At 41.3% G+C, this 6,000-nt stretch overlaps 1 long non-coding RNA gene across 1 annotated transcript in view; it reads left to right on the top strand.

The window, feature by feature from the left end:
• Window positions 1-970: 970 nt before the first annotated feature.
• Window positions 971-6,000, top strand: part of LOC138834497 (uncharacterized) — a 51,479-nt gene continuing 46,449 nt past the window's right edge. The window contains exon 1 of the long non-coding RNA XR_011374148.1: window positions 971-1,045. This is a non-coding gene — a long non-coding RNA (uncharacterized lncRNA). The remainder of the gene's footprint in view (window positions 1,046-6,000) is intronic.

Below are 6,000 nucleotides of genomic sequence, written 5' to 3'. Positions count from 1 at the left end.
TAATAAAGAATTAACTAAAATCGATCAATGTCCTATAATATAATTGTGTATAATTTTATCCTAGAATCATTCAAGTACTTCCCAACCATGACATACATCACATTCCATTGGTATTCATATGGATAGGAATGAGTTCCTTAGGATCTCCAGCCATTTGGAGGTGGCAGGACCAGGATTCCAAATGTGAGCTCCAGCTCCCACCACTTCAACCTGGGGATAGGCTACTCACCGGGCTGTCCAAGAATATCAGCAAGACCAATGATTAGACAGGCACCAGTGGCTCTCAGCAGTCCACCTTGATACTTACAAGGCTGTGATGGGAGGATCATGGTCAAAGTCATCCTAGTTAGGAAAGTCCTTGAGACCTCTGTCCAACTTCAGTGCCAACAAAGCCAGAAGCCCAGGGCTCCAGTGTGGAGGGCGAGCCTTGAGCAAAAGCAGTGCACAGACTGTGCCCAGATCCTGAGTTCACGGTCCGGGTCTGGCAACAAACAGACATACAGAACAATCTGTGCAGCCATCCAGCTAAAGCAGGTCACCATCTCATCTCCAAATGAATTGGACATTTTTCCCTGAGAAAAGGGCTGGGGGAGCTCCTATCTTCTTGACTCCGCCCATGCTGCTTGCATCACAGAATTCTGGCCACACCCCCATTCTTTCATGGTTTTTTCTGACCAATGAGATACAAGAACGGTGACCACGCCCACATTCCATGCTGCCTAGTAGCACCCCGGATTCCCTCTGTTAGTTTACAACACTACCAGCAGTTGAGGAAGGTAGAGGTGGCTGAGTGGTGAGGAAGAGACTCAAGCAACTTTGGAGTATAGTAGGAAATTGAGAAGCCTGCCCGCACCTCGCTCCCTCCTCGCCTTTCCAAGTTGTAGGATTTCAAACCTCAGGCAATGGTGCACAGCCAGCCCGCATAAAGCCATGACCTGGTCCCTGGCCCTGGTTCTCTGCTCTTGGCCCATGTGTTTGCAATGCCGCTGCCATTGCTGCTTGCCCCACCTGGAGCAACCTCCAGCAGCTTTTCCCAGCAGCACAGGTGAGTGGCTGCCCCCAAATCACCACTACCTGGGATCAGACACCCCTCTGGGGGCACCATGACCACTTTCTTGGATCTGAGGAGCAACCTTTCTGTCTTGGGCATTTCTGAAACAGAAACTCATTATATGTTCTAGTTGGACTGGATTGAGGTCCTCCTATCTGGGACAGGTATGCTCCACCAGGATTGGTCCTCTGTAGTTGGGATGGTAAACATGTAGCGTCATGCTCAGTCATCGATTTAGATGGATTATCCCAAACTTTTAATCCACAGCAGCCGATTCTTGACCACAAGTGAAGCTCTGAGTAGGGCCACAACCATCAGACCTCATTCTCCTCACAGGACAGTTTTGAGGAAACAAGGGATTTATAGAGAGGGAATCTCTGGAGCATGACTTGGCATGGAGGGAGTGGCATTCAGAGAAGGTTCTCTGCAATTCTGTGAGCAAATGACAGGAAGATACCCACAAAGGGCTCAGGTTGGGCCAGTTATTAATCATGCAACAGCTGGGGATTTTGAAACAAACCATGGCTCTCTTTCATCATTACCCTATCCCCATGAGGAAGGGGATCCTTCACTGTGTTGAATTTTGCATCTGGGGAAACCGAGGCACAGAGAAGTCAGGTGACCTCCTTATGACTTCAACTTCACAGGAAGCTCAGCCTGACTTCACTACCATGCTCCCTAGGACAATGGGTGCTATTCAATCCACTTCTTGTGGTAGGAAGTACACTTCTTGTCAGTTGTGGGGTTTGAACCATAGGCATGGGCACTGTTCCTGAGCTCCTCAGCAAAATGCTAGTGCTCTACCACTTGAGCCCACAGCACCACTTCTGGTTTTCTGATGGTTCTTTGGAAATAAAAGGCTCAAAGACGTTAATGCGGGGGCTGGCTATGAACCATGATCCTCATATTTCAGCCTCCAGTGTAGTTAGGATTAGAGTTCTGAGCCACTGGCACTCAACTTCATTTTAATTCTGACTTCTCTCTCTCTTTTACAAAAACTGGTTGAATTGGTGCTGGAGAAGGGGGTCCAGCATCCCCATGTGGCTGGAATCCAAGGTGACCCTCTCATTCTGGAGGTGGGCTGTGGGTCAGGAGCTGTCTCGCTCAGCCTGTTGAAACAGCTCCCTGAGGTAAGCCCCACTGTTCCCTGGCTAGACCATGAAATTCATTGTCCATCCAGCCTTACTGGACTTATTGAATTGTATTGCTTTCTATATCATTTTCTAGCACCTGGCCAAACTTATGATACATAGTTATGGAGTGAAAATATAATGCCTTCTTAAGAAAGTCATTGAGGGCTCTGAGAATGTGCCTTCATGGTATGGTGATTGTCTAGCATGCATGAAAACCTGGGTTCAATTCCTCAGTAACACAGAAAAAAAGAAAAAGACTAGAAGGAATGCTGTGCCTCAAGTGGTAGAGTGCTAGCCTTGAGAAAAAAAGCTCAGGAATAATTCCCTACCCCTGATTTTAAGCCCCAGGACTGGCAAAATTTAGTAAATGGAAAATAAAGGACCCATACTTGAAATACATTATTGCTATTTCCATACTGATACCTGATAATAGCCCCTAATTCATGTATTTTACTTATGTTAGGATACTGTGTTGAAAAAAGTTTTGTTCTTTAAGTAACAGCAATTAATGCTAGGAATGTGCTTAGATGTCAGCTGAAGATTAATTCTGGAAATTCAAGGATTCAAGGATTTTGTGTAATCACTGCTAATCACAAAGTGAAAAGTAGTCTAAGTGTGATTTTGAAATCTTTTGGATCAGTTTTGGCATCAAAAAGGCAGAGGCTAATTACTAGTTGTGACAGAAAATAAGGAATAACTCCAGATGGAAGGAAAAAATGATAGTAAATAACGTATACCAGAAACTGGTCTAGAGAACCATTTTTGGTTATTGAAGAACTCGTTGTCAACTAGGCTTTTGCTCATTGCCTTTATCATTCTAAATCTCTTAGGCTAGTTCTTAATCTCTGCGTGATAAATGTTTCTCTCTTTTTTTTTTACTTGTGTGCATTTTTTCCTCTTTTTTCTTTTTTAAATTTTTTATTCTTTTAATTTTAATTTTAATTTTTTGTGAACATACTGTACAGAGGGGTTACAATTACAGGGACAAGATAATGAGTACATTTATCAATCATTGCAGCCTCCTCCTTTGTTTACCCTTCACATCCCTTCCCAGCCTCTCCCCATCCCCCAACACCAACACCCCCACCCCCACCAAAGTTGTAAAATTCGTTTTTGACATGACAACTTGTACTTCTCATAGTTGCATCAGGTCCACCTGTACCCGTAAACGACTTGTTTTTCCACATCTCCTCCACAAATTATACCGACATCAAATATAGTGAAAGCAGGGATTGTAATGTGGGGGAGGGTCATACAAAGCAACAAAAATATAATCTCATAAATGAGTTAGAAACAAAGGCATGAAAGAAAAAAACATTTAAATACATATCAAGGGTTCATTTTCCTAAGATCACATTATCTGACCTTTACTGCTTTACTCATACATATACTAAATATTGCAAATAAGGGAAACCATGGGACCTTTGTTTCCTTGGGCTTGGCTTACTTCACTTAATATAATTTTTTCCAAGTCTTTCCAATACCTAACAATTGGGGAAATGTCATTCTTTCTGATGGAGGCATAGAATTCCATTGTGTATATATACCACATTTTCTTGATCCATTCATTTACTGAGGGGCATCTGGGGTGGTTCCATATCTTAGCTATGGTAACTAATGCTGCAAAAAACATAGTTGTACTGGTAGCTTTAGTGTGGTCTTGTTTGTGAACATTTGGGTAAATGCCCAAAAGTGGGATTGCTGGGTCATAGGGGAGCTCTATGTGAAGTCTTCAGGAATCTCCAGACTGCTTTCCAAAGTGGTTGAACAAGTTTACACTCCCACCAACAATGAAGTAAGGTTCCCTTCTGTCGACATTCCCTCCAACATCTGTTGTTGTTAGAGTTCTTGATTATAGCCATTCTAAATGGTGTGAGGTAGTATCTCAATATTGTTTTGATTTGCATTTCTTTTATGGCTAGGGAGTTTGAGCATTTCCTCATGTGTGTATTGGCCATCCTTCTTTCTTCTTCAGAGAAGTATCTCTTTAAGTCTTTAGGCCATTTATTTATTGGGCAGCTGTTTCTTTGAGGACATGTTGTTGGGGGATATAATTTTTTTAGTTCCAAGTATATTTGAGATATGAGACCCTTATCCGTTGTATGGTTGTGAAGATCTTCTCCCAATCCGTGGGCTTTCTATTGATCTTGCTAGCTAGGTCCTTTGCCATGCAGAAGCTCTGCAACTTCATGCAATCCCATTTGTCCAACCTTTCTTTGATTTGTTGTATTTCCGGGTCTCTATTAAGAAAATTTTGGCCTGTGCCAGGAGACCTAGGGTTTCTCCTATTCCATCCTGTAATGTTTTCAGAGTGTCTGCTTTGACTCCGAGGTGTTTGATCCATTTGGAGCTTATTCTTGTGTAGGGTGTTATATAAGGACCTAGTTTTAGTTTTCTACAAGTTTTTAACCAATTTTGCCAGCACCATTTACTAAAGAGGCTGTCTTTCTTCCATTCTATTATTTTAGCTCCCTTATCAAGGATTAATTGGGTATAGGTCTATAGGTTCATTTCTGGATTTTCAATTCTATTCCATTGGTCTGAAGTCCGTTCTTTTGCCAGTACCAAGCTGTTTTGATTACTATGGCTTTATAGTAGAGTTTGAAATTTGGTATTGATATTCCACCAGAAGGGTTCTTTCCATTGAGGAGCGTTTTTGCTATTTGGGGATTTTATTCTTCCATATGAATTTTTCTAAGAATGAGGTTGGAATTTTGATAGGTATCACATTGAATTTGTACATAGCCTTGAGAAGTATTGCCATTTTCACAATATTAGTCTTTCCAATCCAGGAGCATGGGAGATTTTGCCATTTTCTAAGTTTTGTTTGATTTCATTTTTTAAGATTTTAAAGTTTTTATCATACCGGTCCTTCACTTCTTTGGTGAAGTTAATTCCTAGGTATTTTATTTTTTGAGGTGCTATTACAAATGGAGTTACTTTCCTAATTTCATCCACACTTTTCTCATTGTTGGCATACAGAAAAGCCATTGATTTTTTGGGGTTAATTTTATACCCTACTACTTTGCCAAAGTTTTGATTCAGCTTGAGTAATGTGGGAATGGAGTCCATGGGATTCTTTAAATACAAGATCATGTCATCTGCAAAGAGGGAGAGTTTTATTTCTTCTTTCCCTATTTGGATCCCCTTTATGTTTTTGATCTTGTCTGATTGGTGTAGCTAGGCATTCTAATACTAGATTGAAGAGAAGTGGAGAGAGTGGACATCCTTGACTTGTTCCTGAGTTAAGAGGAAATAGCTTTAGTTTTTGATCATTAAGTATAATGCTGGCTGTAGGTTTGTCATACACAGCCAATATTGTATTGAGGAATGTTCCACGGATTCCTAATTTTTCCAAAACCTTCATCATAAAGGGGTGTTGGATCTTGTCGAATGCTTTTTCTGCATCTATTGAGAAAACCAGGTAGTACTTATCCTTGCTCCTGTTGATGTAATGAATAATATTAATTGATTTGCGTATGTTGAAACAGCTTGCATCCCTGAAATGAATCCTGTTTGATCGTGGTGTATGATTTTTTGGATGAATTGTTGAAGTCTATTGGCCAACATTTTGTTGAGAAGTTTTGCATCAATGTTCATCAAAGAAATGGGTCTATAGTTCTCTTTCTTTGATGAGTCCCTGCCTGGTTTTGGTCTGAGGGATATGATGGCTTCATAGAATGTGTTCGGTAGTGAGCTTTCTCTTTCAATTTCATTTTAGAGTTGGAGGAGTATTGGTGTGAGCTCTGCTTTGCAGGCCTTGTAGAATTCTGCTGTAAATCCATCTGGTCCTGGACTTTTCTTAGCTGGGAGGTC

Source organism: Dipodomys merriami, unplaced genomic scaffold (genome assembly GCF_024711535.1).
Source record: "Dipodomys merriami isolate MVZ:Mamm:240054 unplaced genomic scaffold, mDipMer1.0.p SCAF_217, whole genome shotgun sequence".
Classification (NCBI taxonomy): domain Eukaryota; kingdom Metazoa; phylum Chordata; class Mammalia; order Rodentia; family Heteromyidae; genus Dipodomys; species Dipodomys merriami.
This window is presented reverse-complemented; position numbering and strand designations above follow the sequence as displayed.